Consider the following 15,448-nt stretch of genomic DNA (forward strand, 5'->3'; position numbering starts at 1 on the left):
TTAACCAACAGCCTAATCTTGAGGTGGACCAGTCCACACCATTGCATGCCCTAGCAGCTTCCATGCCAAACAGAGGGCCAGAGCTGAAGGAAGCAGTTTGGAAAAGACATGCCCAGAGGGCAGGAAGTCTGGAGCATTATTAAGGAACATGCAGTGACAATAGCTGAGGTTATGGAGGAAGAGCCTAGTCTTGTTTGCTGCATAAATCCCTATATTGTCTTTTGCTGCTTGACCTGCTAGAGCAGCCAGTGGCACAGGGAGCATGGCGTGCCGGCCTGAGCTGGCTGCTTCCAGCCAGGAGAGGGCACACAAGTCAGTTCACTGCAATGCTGTCTGCTTTGCAGCCACTTGCTCTTCGCATCTTCATGGCTGTTGCTTTGCACTAATGTCCCTTGTTAACCATCCAGACCGACTGTGCTCAAAATCATAATGAAAAAAGACTAACTAAAGAGATAAGCCAATAGCGACTGTTGCCAAAGCCACAAAACCAGAAAAATCTGTCAAAATATTTTAAGAGGAAGAATTTTTAAAAAAACAAGACTGTGAAAAATAAGGTCAAGCAATATTATTTTCTCCACAGAGCCAAGGAGCAAGTTCCTAACCAAGAAGAGTGTATAAATAGTGTGTCAGCCATTTAGTGTGAGTGTGACTCTGGTAGCTGGGCTGTTTGCATGAGATGCAAATTTGGACCCATTCAGGGAAGGAAGAATGAAAGCTTTGGCACTCGCTGGGCAAACACTAACGGGTACGGGAAAAGGGCCAGCAAAAGACAAACTACACAAAATAGTGGGTGGCCAGATTTAGGACAAGGAATAGCTGGACAAAATACCTCAAATGATCCATCTCAAGGCAAACATCGGACACTTCAAAAGTTTTACTTTTCAATTCCAAAACATAAACAAAAGACCTTACTGCAATCACTATGCTACTGGAGACACAACAGTGTTAACAACCCACAGACACTTACTGACATTCATTTTGCATTACACTTATCCATGCCTACTGTGTCTGGCTCTGAGTCATCACTAGTCACAAGGACAACTCTATTAGTTGCCATGTTCAAAAGTTAGTGAAAAAATACCTATAAAGATCCTGCCCCCAGAGATCAATTGAAAGAGTTTGGAAAAGGTCTGGTTGCTTACAGCTTTAATCTAAACAAATAGGTGGGCTCTGACACTGAAAATAGTGCTTACAACAGACCCTGTAGCTTATGAGTAAAGTATGAGGACTTTTCAGGACTCTATCCTCCTGCTACTTCTGTGAGACACCAAGATTTTTATGGAGTCTGGTTTATGCCTACAGATACCTATGGCAGAATTACACCAGGTCTGTTTTGTTTTATTAATGAATTGAATCTAGGGACAACATCAACAGTCTCTGTGTGTTAAATCACATGCATTTATTTCACCAAAACAAGCCAGGTCCTAATGCATTTGAAGATGAGTTCATTATTCAATCTTCCGATGCCTTTTCATGCTGCTTAGACTTGCTGCCTTATACCACATTGGTATTTAATAATTATTCTAGCTGTCTCCAAAGCCCTTTCACCACACCTTGTGTGGCACATTACAGACAGCTTGGATTTTTCAGGTACAAATTGCTAAACAATTACTGATGAGAGAAAGGTCATAATAATAGGTTACAGAAGCCTTTGCAGCCTGCCTTTACTTCATGGCCATTTATAAAGAACCATTTCATCCCATTGTTATAATGATGAGAAGGAAGTAGTTTAAGGTAGTTATAGACAAGCAAACAAAAGGCAGGAGAGCAGTGCTGTATAACTTCTACTTTCACTTCCTGCCTACTCCATTACTTCTGGCATTATGGTAGAAATAACATGATTGGAATGACCTAAAGGTTATAACGGGTGGGCAAGGTTTACCTTGTCGAAAGCAGTGTGAGCACTGTTGACTAAACCTTTTTGAAAGCTGAAAGTGGTGCCGTTTAACAAAAATACTAAGCTGTCATTGAAAAAAGTACATTACTTAGAAATAGTATTTCTTCACGGGCTTTCTTATCTCTATTCTCCCCCCTCAAATGTTTCTTTTTTTTCTTGGGGGGGCGGGGGCAGGCAGGAAGAAAAAAGGCACAAAGATGAAATCTCTCTGAAAAGTTGAAAGAGTAGTGGACAGATTTTGCACTGGTAGAACCTCCATTAACTTCATATGAATACCACTGGGTTTAAAATGGCAAAAACAAAATCCAAATGGTCCAATATACAGCATTACGAATCAGGCAGGCAAATTTCTTTGGGTTCCTGGGCACAGCATGGATACAGTCATTTTTATCACCTCTAGTTTTTGCAAGAAGTTCTCTGCTAGCTGGCTTCCTCAGTATTCAAGGTACAGGATTTGTTCCCAACAAGTCAAGGAAGTTCAAGTCCAGTCACAATTCACAGAAACACGCAGGTTACTGAATAAAATCCTGCCTTTGGGAAGAGAAAATCCAGGGCAATTTGATTGACCAGGAAAAAGTGACCCTGAGCACAGCCAACACATCAGGGATGGAAGCAACAAGACAGTAGTTTGGCATTTCAACAAAAGGGTGAGACTCTCTCAGCCTTGCTTAACAATTTCTAAAAATTATACAAGTTACAAAACAACATAGTACTGATGGCAATCAATCAGTAATACTTCCCAACTTTTGCACCCATGTACAAACATAGAGACGTTTCTTCAAGAACAGCCCAGTAAGCAGGAGGCAAGTCCACCCAAAAGATAAGTGACACCATAAGTAAAGCACAAGGCAAGACCTGGATCTCCATCAGGTGGTCTCACGGGCTTCCTCCTTTCAGAGAAAATTCATGTTTCACCCTGAGGAAATCACTAGGGGCAGATCCCCCAACAGTCTTCCATTTATTTCCCATTGATCTTCATTACATTAGGCCTTAATTTCTCTAAGCTTCACTTTCCTTGTTGCAAAATAGAGATTATGACAGTGGTTTACCACTTGGAAGAAAACTGACCCTTGGACCATGCCCTTTCTATATTCACATGTCAAAACCTACCCTAGGTGCAAAGCAGACAGGGTGGCTAGTCAGACAGATTCCTGTATTACTTATCACAAAATATCTTGAGGTTGTATCACATGTGCAGCATAAATAAGACGAGACTGGCCAAGCTTTTTCATTGAATGGTAAAACCTCACTTACTGCAAGGGACTGCGAGAGACATATACAGCCCGACTGTAGCCCACGTGGCTGCAACATGCACACTGTCACACTTCACCTCGCGCTGAGCTCCAGACTGCAATGACAGATCCAGAGTCGTGCCTCCCCGTAAAGCCCACGAGAGCAGATTTTGCTACTTCTACAGTTCTAGCTTTAGAATGGGAAGAACTGTATTTCTTGCTTCATCAGAGTGAACACAGGGCAAAAGCATTTCATCATAGATGATTTTTATATTGGCAAGTATAGAAGACAAGCACATCCTGACTTTTAGCAGATTTCCATTTATTGCTGTCCAAAATTTAATCAGTTAAATTGATAGCCAGCTATTAGTTTATTTTTGGTCAAAGATTATTTAAAAAGTAAAAGTAAGTCTGTAAAACAATTTAAGTGCATCAAAGTTTATATCCAACATTATGTAGTAAATCCTGCTCTCCTTCAGGAATCCAGCCAGCCAAACCTGTGTTCCCTTGGTTAGTTGCTGGAATAATAGCCTCTCCTTTGTTTCATCGTGACTTGATTACTATAATTATTTACTCGGTAGACTTCCAGCTACTGCTCCGATTGTGAGGAGTACAGAATACAACTGCTAGACTACATACTGCATCTAAGTCTTTCCATCACATTACCCCTATATCCCCATATTAAGAGAGCTCCATTGCTTCCCAATGCAGCAGCGGCCTGATTTTTTAGATCTTGCTACTAATTTACAAGGCTTTACATTGGAAACCTCAGATAAATCTTTTGCTGTTCCATGTCTGAAGAGTCTTAGGGCTGTACTTGTATATGCTTTTGTCTCCCCCATAGTGTTTTAGACCCTGAACTTGTTTAGCCTTACTCACATGAGCAGGTTTACAGACTTCAATGGGACTACTTACATGAGTAAGAAGTACTCATATGAGTAGATATTTGCAGGCTCAGACCCTAAGTGACTTGGAGAGCTTTACTATTATTCACTTCTTGAAAAGCACTTGCAAAGAAACAAGAGAGGACTTACCGTATTTATTCAGAGTTATTATATATTCACCATGTCTTCTTCTTAAGCCCTCTTTGTTCTTGAGTACATGTACTCTACCTACAGTAGCGATACACAATATTTCTCCAGGGATTTTCACATGCGAAAAGAGCGAAGGTTTGACGTGTTGGACTGTTGGGGTTTTTATGTTGTTTTGTTTTGTTTCTCCTTGTGAGAATTTGTAGATACCAACTTGAGACAAAGAGGATTTTGTTATTACTTCTGTGGCAGCAGCACTAACAAGCTTGTGCCAGGGAGTAGGGCTCCACCGTGTAAAAGCGTGGTTCACACACCTCACAACAAGCTATCTCCTGCCCCTAAAGAGTTAAAGCTGCAAATTCTCTACAGCTTAAATTGAACACTGTCATTTTCCCCTTAAAACCTTTGTTTCCATCATGCATTTTTAGCTATGAAGACAATCAATTTTGTCATCAGACTTACAGCACCCAGGTCTAGAATGGCTCATTTTTATTAAAGTTTGTATTTCCCACCTATACGATACACATAACCAGGCACATACTTTTTTTAAAATAATGAGAGATGCTCTCTTCTCTGGAAGACTTGTATTCCTTGGGAGAAAGAGGGGCAAAGAAAAAAGGCTGCATTGTTCTGTAGCCTGCCATGCTAAGAAGCTGCCCTTACTGGGAATGCTGGATATGTCATGAGAAACGTGCAAACTGGGCTTGCTGAACACCCTGGATCTTTTAAAATAAATTAAATGTCTTTTCCAGCAGAACACAATGGAAAGGTACAGATGGATCATTAAAAACTAGAGGCTTTCGGAGACTCTCAATGGTGATTTTTTCTTTCTGAAAACACCAGAAGATATGACAGACTTGATCCTTTGCAGTGCAGAGTGCTCCGGAGCACCCTCTATTACTGCAGATGGGATGGAGACAGTCGGGGCATTCAGCGCTATGAGGACTGCTCATCACCTTGCAATGTTGTAAGCTCCTAGAAAAGCCTTGCATTCTACGCATAGCAAAATCTCTGACCTTCAGTTCAGAGTGCCTTCTGGCTCCACGACAGAGACCTGTAAACTTGTTTCCACTGGAGGTTTCTGTACTTGGCTAGCAACGCTAGTCTAGCAAACCTCTAGTGTGGATTTGCACAGTAGTGTGCTGACAAAAGCGCAGCCTGTGTTGTTTTCCATCCAGGATGAGCTGCACCATACACAGCATTAAGTCTCAACAGTACATCTAGTCTGAGGGTCTGCCCTAATGTCTTTGCAGTAACATGTACAAGAAACAACCTGGACAGGCAAGGCAAGAGCACAGAAAAGGGAGGGGTGATGTATGGGTGTGGTGGAAAACTGTTACCATTTTCTTCTGTCTATCCCTATTTCCCATCAGCCAGAAGGTTAGAGACTTTCTTTTCCCAAAAAAAGACTTAGGTGAAGCAAAGAAAGCCTGACATGGAGAGGGCACAGCACAAAGCAATGATCCAGAGTTGGCATGGGGAGGAAGGGGGTGAGGCTGTTTGGTTTCAAACAGCTCCATTCCTGGGCTGGATCGCATGCTCTCGCCTGTGTACTTAATCATTAGCAAGCTACCAAAAAACAGCCCAGCTCCACAATACTGTCTACTTGCCGTCACTTACTGCTTTTACTTCGAGTTGGTAAACTTAAGGGAGGGACTACAGCAGGCAGGGATAAAGCACAGACAATACAAATGCAACATATTTCTACCAGTACGGAGCCTGACCAGAGTACGAACTAGCTCAAAACAGGGTAGTGAATGCCATAGGTCCAGCCATCTTTCAGTGCATTCTGCACTGCACAGATCTTTCTCCTCTTTAAACTAGATCACAAACCTGAGAAACTTTCTGCTGGCTGAAAGGGAAAAATAAAGCTTGCTACCATGGCTTTTTTTCAAATTTCTCAAAGCTTCAGTAATAAACTGATTTTCCTTTAAGAAACACTGGCATACCACTGTCTTGTGTCAATTTTCATGGGTCACCATGAAAACAAGATGGGTGGCATGAAATTAAAAGAGTTTCTGTTAAGCTTGCAGCCTTTGAAATCCTTTAGGTCTGAGAGATGGCAACCTTCTTCACTTCCCCAATTCACGCTTCTGAGCCAGAATATATTGTTGCACTGATAACACCACCTTCATCCTGACATTCTTAAGGGAGAGAAAAAGCCTTCTAAACCAACTCACTTGGCAACTGGATTTTGGCAAACACAATGTACCAAGAAGCAAAATTAACACTTAAATTTACTTTAACTAACTTTAATCAAAGTAGTTGCTGTTTACGATTCCTACATTTAAATTCAAATAATGTGCCCTACCACTATCAAGCTTCAACAAAAAAGGTAAATGGAGATACCAGTACAGTAGTGCCAAATAAATATGAAATATTTTCTTTAAAAAAAGGTCTCATTCTGCTAATTAAATATTTTATCATTTTCTAATAGCAATTTTCATAGTTTATATTCTCTGCTCATATATAATATTCCCATAACAAAACTCATATTAACAACAAAAAATACTAATGCTATGATTAATATTTTGAAGTAATGGAATATAATCTACTGTGATAATACCTAATAATCTCTTAGATGCAATAAATCAGCCCGATAATAATAACAAACAGCAGCATATGAATTCCAAAATTACTTCCTCAAAGTGTCTCAGAAGTCTGAAATTTTTCCCATGCCTAACTCAGGAGCAATAAAATGCCTCTGTGTACTCTTACTCTAACTTGTAAATCAGTATTAGTATTTCTTAGAGGGCATATTTTTATCCTGTAGTAGTTTTTAATGTTCAGAAAGTCTACTTTTTTTTTTTTTTTTTTTTTTTTTTTTTAAGAGATGCCTCAAAATCTGTGGTCCTTTATGTCATTTGAATCACACTGCACTGCAGATGCAGCATGTCATTAAAGATGAGACCTGGAATGGCACAGACTGACCATACAACAATGAAGCTCACGAAACAAGAGAAATGTGAATGCTTTTGAGAACCCAGTGCATGTATTTTGGATGACTAGTCATGGAGAATCAGGCTTTCCAGTGGAAATGAAGGCATATTTGGTGTAATAACTCTAGCCACCTGAACGTTCTAGATTTAGACTGGATATAAGGAAGAAATTTTTCACAATGAGGGTGGTGAAACACTGGCACAGTTTGCCCAGAGAGGTGGTAGATGCCCCATCCCTGGAAACAGTCAAGGTCAGGTTGGACAGGGCTCTGAGCAACCTGATCTACTTGAAGATGTCCCTGATCATTGCAGGGGGGGTGGACTAGATGGCCTGTAAAGGTCCCTTCCAGCCCAAATTATTCTATGATTCTAACATACTTTTCTACTTCTCAAAACCCTTACGTTTTAGCCAAAACGCCTCAGAGAAAAAGACTTAATCTTATTAAAAGTGACCATAATGGCTACATATGTCAGTGTGTGAACTAGATTGAATTCACTGGTGGATAATCAAAACAGAGCTGAGAAATTGTCTCCCATGATAATTTTCTAATCAGAAGTTTTGTGCTTGCACAATTGAAAAATTCTGTGGGAAACATTTAAATTTTATAGAAAAAACACAAAATTATTTCCCTAGATACAATGCTTCTGTTAATCTCCCTCCTTATTAAACTGACAGAAGTCTTCCAGAGGAGAGGAGAAACAGGAAGAAGCAAGGGGAAGAGCAGTGTGCCAGAAACAAGTTCCCTGGGTTTCCAGTGCCCCTTATCTTTCTGCTTCCTTGCCTCTCCCCCCTCTCCAGCTTTGCAAAATTCAAAACGGGACAGGGGCTTCCAGAAAGCCAGCCAAGATGCCAAAAACATGCTCTTTTGTTTGCTCTCCTAAAAGCTGGATTCTCCAAGAAACTCCCAGCCACGCACTCACATGCACAAGTACACATGTAAAAGTAAGCCTTTTTTCTTCCATAATGTTTCATCCTGATTCATCATGTAAGCTATTTGAAAACCTTGACTCTTTTTCCATCGGAAAAGATGTCTAATTCCCAGCCAATTTAAGGTAGAAAGCTGCCAGCTCTTCTGAAGTTGAATGCCAGATTTAGGAAATGCAGACAGTGTGTGAAATTCACCCCAATGCTGGAGGCATTTCAGAGGACAGTTCAGCATCTCCTGCTCTGTAAAACAGCAGGAGACTCACAGCACCGGAGCTCCCTGAATCCCCTTTGCTCCCCAGCTCATCAGCAGCTGGCATCTGACTGTGCACCACAGTGCAAACAAGCAGGATGGGAGCGAGGAGCCAGCCAAGAAAGAACTGGTAGGATCTGGTAGCCATAAAACGAAACAATTAACTTCCACTAACTAAAGTTAGCTTGCGCATCAGTGCGTCCCAGGGGACCTAGATGCACAATACAGACCCACCAAATTCCATGCACATCTTTCACGAGAGGCACTTACGTTATCTAAAGGAGCTCTGTGTCTCACACACAACTTGGCCTATCTGTAATTGCACTTTGAATATTCAATTCATCACTGACACAAGATAGGTATGATGCGGCACATTCTTCTTCATAATTACCTGGAAATCAAAACGTTGGGCTAGGACTAAGCTGTCCTCTAAACACATCCAAGTGTTGGATTAATCGGTAAAATGAGAATCACACTTTCAATAACTATGGAGCATGTGTGAACAAGTGGATGCATTCCCATGGCTTTGACTGATGAAGGTTTTATCACTTCCTTTTACTCTGTAATTTCATATTTTAAACATGAGAAAAATAAACCTTAAATACAAAGCATTTACTTTTAAGCAAATCCTGCCTTGTTTTAATGGCTTATGGTCAACGTTATCACATAACACACTGCCATTGACGGTGGGAGGCTGAGAAGAACAACACCCCCTGCAACTCTGGTAAGCGCTCAGGTTATCGGTGATTATTCTGCTATTTAGCATCACTTATGTTACTGACCAACTGCTCCAATGGCAGAAATAATTCGTTTGAAAAATCAGGCACAGTTTGCTGCCATTAAGCTACTTGTAAATCTCCGTGGGATTAGGTGAAATGAAAGAGACCACGTAAATGTAAAATGTCATTATGTATCACAAATTTGGTATCTCACATGCATTACATTTCACTGTGAAGCACAGGAATACACTTGTCCCCATAAGATCTAAAGGACCAGTTCTTTGCTTGGATACTCCAATTACACACCCATATACCTCCACTGAAAGCAACTGAATTACAGCAAAGTACCAATGAAGTTCAAAAAAGAAAACATGTTGCGAATGGGAATTTGAGAGCCTCAAGCAAACTGCAAATCAACTCCCACATGGTATATATTGGCCTAACTCCACTGGGATTAGTGTGGACAATTTACACCAGCTGCCAATCTGGTCCTTGAAAATTAAGGACAGAAACCTAAACATATTCTGGAAATCTTGGCATTGTCAGGCTAAATATGTACACATGCCTGATTCTTTTCTCTCATCGAGTACAGGATGCAGCTTGTTAAGACTTTTTCTAGCAAAATATATATGTTTAATTTATGTGATTAATTTCTGTGTTAATGAAGGTTGAAGGCCCGAGAAGGCTGAATGCATCTATTTATCCAGAGGCCAGATAAAAATTGCTGCTCAACTAGCCAGCCCGACCCTAATATGGAAAGCCTCAGCCGTATTCAGGGTGAGAGGACAATTAAATTTTTATGCTCATTTAATCCTGTGCCCTTTCAGAGCAAAGGCTGACAATTGTGCCCAATTTTTCCAAATGTTTGCTGTTACATAACCTTGACAAACCCACCAAACTCAATTTGCACAGGGCCTGTTGACAAAAATGCAATCGCAACAATATTCTGATGCTCTCTGGGGTTAAACCCTGGATTTACAGGTTACAGGGAAAAGAAAAGCCCAGCACTCTAAACCAGCACTTTATTAGTTCCTACCTGCAGCAGCTAAATTCATATTACCGTGTATGTCTAGTCAACAAATTGCTCCTATACAAGAGGAAATACTTTAAAAAGCCTTTCTGCTTCTGAAGAGCTATCTGTAAGGCTGGTAACATTTTGCTCTGATACTCAGAAAAATTAATTCTTTCAACAAGTTAAATAATTTTGATTTTTTTCCCTTTTCATGCTCCAGTCTGCCACCTGGTCACTTCCTCTAAGAGGGATTCATTTAGGGGAGCTGTATTTTATTATTATATGTGCTTTTGCCATTTAGTGCAGAGTCAGTTTATCTTATTACTGTTATGTTCTTCAAGAGAGATTCATTTAAGTGTGACCTAGTCTATTATTCTAGGTGCCTCTAGCATCTCTATTGGGCATTTAAGAGTTGTAGAACTCTCTAATTTATTTAAGCAGGGCACTTAAACTCAATGAAAATTACTGAGATATTGCTTTAAAGGAGCCCTTCTATGTTTTCAAAATGCTTGAAGTTTTTCTGCTCTTCTAAGGACTGCAAATATTTGAAGAACAAATAAAAATGTTTAAGAAAGGAAAGTTCAAGACAGACATTGAGTAAGCAAGAGGCACTGAGACAAGAGAAAAAAGTGCAAGTGGATTTTTTTTTTCTACATGGAAAACTCTACCAAGAAAAACCACACTAAAATTTTGGTCAGCAAAGAGAAAACTGGTCATTCCCCCAAAATACTAGTTCATAATGTATTTCTCTTAAATCTAGGATTTTCAAATTGCTCCCACATATTCTTTGTAATAAGTCAGAACAAATAACACAAGGACATACTTGCAAGTAATTTTTACAAACACCGCAACAAATGTTTTCTCTATGAAACGCCTCTAGGGATGACAGGGATGTTATCAGCTAGAAAGAGGACTCAAAGGAAGCAGAAGTCACAGTTCTGTACAGGGAATACTGGAAAAATACGATATATGAGTCTGATCTCAAGTACACCGATGTCAGGAAGAGATTTACCCTGACTGGGCTTAGTATGAACACTGGTTCTGTAGTCCTTTCTTACACAAACCTCTCCCTCCATAGCTTTCTACATAGGAAAACAAGGGGCTGTGAAAACCAAACCTAGAAAGATATTTAATCAAGATAAAAAAAATGAAATGAGCAAATATAGAGCAGATTCTTAAAGTAAATAAATAGATAAACGAATAGCATTCAGAGAAAAGCCTATGAGGAACAAGTGGCACAGCCTGGGGGAGGGAACCAGGATCAGGAAAGCCAGATAAGAAACAGTCCCCTCCCACTGGCGGGGCGGGAAGGTAAGTCCATGTTACACAAGGCAACACATGAGGTTTAGTCCAAATCCTTACACTCTTCTCCACAGGACCACTTAGCACAGCTGGAATGCCAGGCCAGCTTCCAGTGCCTATGGATTTAATGTGCATTTATGGTACTGCTGCATGCTATACAGCTTGCACTTAAGCTGATATAGAGGTCCTTACTGGGTGTAGTGCACCTCTCAGTGAGGGCACTACGAACTGCCTATGCAAACTAAGGACAAGGCCCTAAGTAATTCAGAGTAATAAACTTAATTAAGATTGCCCTACCACTTACTTTCCTTTACCATATGCCAGGAATGTACTTAGCCAGTGGGCATTTGTCAACTTTCAACTGATGTTTTGCAGGATTTGTCTTGGCTTTTTTCTCAGTTTCTTATAATTTATTATACATGATGAAAGAAAAAAATACATAGTTTGATTTTACTTTTGGAGGGGGAATCCTAAGAGTGACAGCTCCCAGGACACCAAACACACCAGCTGTTCTTTTATTTTCCAGTTCTTCACAGTAATGACAGTCTCAGCTCTTGTTGCCAAGCATCTTTGGAAAACTTTTTAAAAATAAATGTAGCACACATGAAAACATGCCAGAACAGCCTCCTTCTCAACAAAGATTCTCCAAGAACAAAAAAGGCAAGAGCTGGTGGGTAGTTGGGCTTCATTCTAGCAAACCAGAAAACTTACTAAAAATTACATTGTTTGGCAAGCCAAGACAAAATGATCCCCCCTGCAACCCCTACTAATAGCTCCTGATTCATTCCCTAGAAGCCAAAACCAAACAAATCTGAATTAGACTAAAGATACCAGTTCTAGCCAGGCAAGATTATTAACCACGGTCAAAGCAGCCAACCGCAAGAGTTATTCAAGAAGGTTAAACATTGGAACATGTCAGCATGGGAAGTCGTAGGCTCATCTCCGATTTTACAGGTCAAAACATCATGCACAATGCTTTGACTAAAACAGAAGTTATTCATCCCAAATCAGATCCTTTGCAAGCATTTATAAAGGATATTAAATTAGGTTAACTCTTGATCTCTTCTTTGAAAGCCATTTCTCTGTACATCTGTGAATGAAGGACTTTGGAACATAAATTTTTATGTCCTCATTTTCAGCCAGTTCCTGGGAGTTTATGCATAATAAACAATCTATTATACTCACAGTTTAAATCTTCAAAAGCTTAAAAGTCCTTTTTGGCCAAACTTCACCTATTTGGGGTTTTTGACTTCTTTCCTCATAAACAAACCCTTTCAAATCCTGGACATCTTTGAGGCATTGCTCAAATTTGCTTAAATATTTTGCCAACCCCCTAGATAATGTTTCTTCAGAACAGAATAAACCAGGCAAGTTCTCTGCAGCTCTCTTGAAGACAGCAGTACTTCTATCCACTGATAATTCAACAGACACTTCCACCCAAGATTTAGCAAGTTTAAATTTGTCTCCCTTACTCACCCAGTATTATTTCTTCATAGGTATTCCGAACCCCATATATAACCATCTAGCATATGTTTATCCCCATAGGTCTTCTGTATTTTCAAAGGTCTCCTCTCATTTTACCACTTTGCTTGCAGTTGATGGAATCACTAACACCTATAAACAGTAAAAGAAAAGAACTGGTTGTTCTGTTTGCTAGTTTGTAACACTGTGAACTGACATAAGAATGCAGAGCCTTAAAGATCTCTTGGCAGGTAAATGAAGGAAGATGCAATCTTACTTAGGAATTTTTAATTGCAATGGAAAAGCCATGGTTTGGCCTAAGTATAACACTGTGGTTGGTCTCAGGAGACATGAATGGGTTAAGTTTATAAAGCACTTCATTTTCCAGGCACAGCTATGGTACCTTGGGTAATTACTGCAGCTTAAGCTAGACCACACCTTAGATAAACCTGTAATGCTGGCATTTTCTGCAAACATTTTCTCTACTGCAAGCTGTGGCTTGCCTCTCACATATATTTGCTCTCCATTTCCAACTTGGTTTTTCCTTAGCTAGTTCGTACTCAGCTGAACCAACAAATCAGAATTTGTTGATTTAGTTCCATACCTCTTCAGTCTTTGCGTGACACAACCATACCAGTTGTGTGGTAACTACTGCTGGGGGGGCGGCGGGGGGGGCCTGATGACTCGCTTTTTGTGCTACATGGAAAAGATTGGGGATGAAAGAGGAGGAGGAAATACTTCCATAAAGGAACATTTTTTTCTCAAAAGTGAAAGAGGCCAACCTCATTATAGGTAGTGCTAAGAATGTGAATTCAGTTCTGGTGATAAATGAACATATTCCTAGCTCTTCAGTGAATATTTTAAACATACTTCAGAAATGCTGGTGTTAATTTTTCATCAGACTTCATTGAAAGAAAACGTCTCTGGGTATAAACAGCTGAGGGCTTTGCAAACAGCAGTAGCTATGGAGCAGATTTTCAGTGACCAGTTTGCCTCCAGGTCTTTGTCAGGCAACCCCTGCTAGGGCTGCCATCCCTGCAGACCAACCAGTGCTGCAGCACAGAGGAGCACTTCCACTCAGGGCAATCTTCAGACAAGCAAAGGTCTGCTGGACCTGCCACCACCAACCCAGCTCAGTCTGGAGGAAATGTCTTAGGGATGATGTACAGAATAACCCCATGACTTCTGCCAGAGGGAGGAGCAGTTGCAGATGAAAAGCTCTTTCCCTCACAGGGTCAGACCTGGGAAAGAATCTCTGACCACAGCATCAGGCTTTCTACAGGCTGATGATAGATGCACTACACAATATTAATTGCAGCAATGATCACTAATCTGATAACTCTAGCTTTCTGAGTACATTCCAGCAAAGCAAAACAAGGTAATCTTCGTGCTACCTGACATTTGCCCTTAGAAACAAGCCTTTACGAGAGCCAAAAGCATATATTAAAAGCTAAGAAAAGAACAAGATTAAAGGATAAGATTTTTAAAAACACCTAGTATTGGCCTAATATTTCACTCAAAGAAAGCAATCACTGACTTCAATTAGTGTATAACTTGGCTAATGCTGACCACACTGGGGCATCACAGCTTGGACACGGATGACTAAAAGACCGAATAATTTTATTTTTTTTTTTAATAACAATCACATACCTTAATTTAAGTAGAGCTCACATATGAAAACAAAATGAGTAGCTTAACCTTATCCAGTGTTTTTAAAAATTCACAATGAACAAGTCTTTATCCAGTAAAGAAATAGATTTCTAAATAAAGAGAAAATAAGATTACTAATTTAAGATCTAAATATTCATATGAGTCAAAAGATTTATGACCCTTTAGTCTTTGAGATTGAGTTTGGACACCTAGACCTAAAAAGCCAGACAAATCTATTTTCCAAAATTCTGAACTTTCAAAGAAAAAACTGACATAGAAGCAATTAGTCAAATCTCAATGTGCTAAAGGGAGAACGTGGATCATATGTGTTTGTGGATAAGAGTCCGAGTTCACAGAGACTTCATGCCTGTGTTGTCCAAAATACAGACACCTTCCTAGGTGATTTGTGTGCAATGACTTGGCACCTGATTTTAAGGTGTGCATTGTTTGACATGTGGCATTAAGTGCAATAAGCATAACAAGAACAATAAATAACAACCTTAACAGAAGGAATCAACTACATACCAGCACATAATTGGTATATTGGATACTGTAAATACCTGGTGCAAATAAGGTCATATGTCTCAGTTAAGCTACACATGTACATGACACTTTGTGGAACCATTATGATACATTCTATGATCTTTGACTGTCTTATCTGCCCTCTGTTCACTCATTTATGTCCCTTAAGACTACTATTAGCGTGTCAAGTTCCTGAACATCTTCCCCAACAAAGCAATGCTAAAACACAAAAAAAATTGCTTCAGAAATGGTAGTGGTGGGAGAGAGGTGTTCCTTATAAACATCACATTTTCTACAAGAACTAAACTTGCCTATAGCATCTTTTCTGGCAACCCTTAGTCCCCGTTTCAGAAATAATTTCTTCATTTAGAGGAATGTCACTGAAGGGCAAGAAATTGGAACAATGTGCTACCAGAAATGGGAGATTCCCTCTTTCGGTGGGACTACAGACTTGGCTTCTAGACCTGGCAGATTGTGGGATACTAATATTTAAATCTATGATATT

Source organism: Phaethon aethereus, assembly GCF_964289735.1.
Source record: "Phaethon aethereus genome assembly, chromosome: 9".
Lineage (NCBI taxonomy): Eukaryota > Metazoa > Chordata > Aves > Phaethontiformes > Phaethontidae > Phaethon > Phaethon aethereus.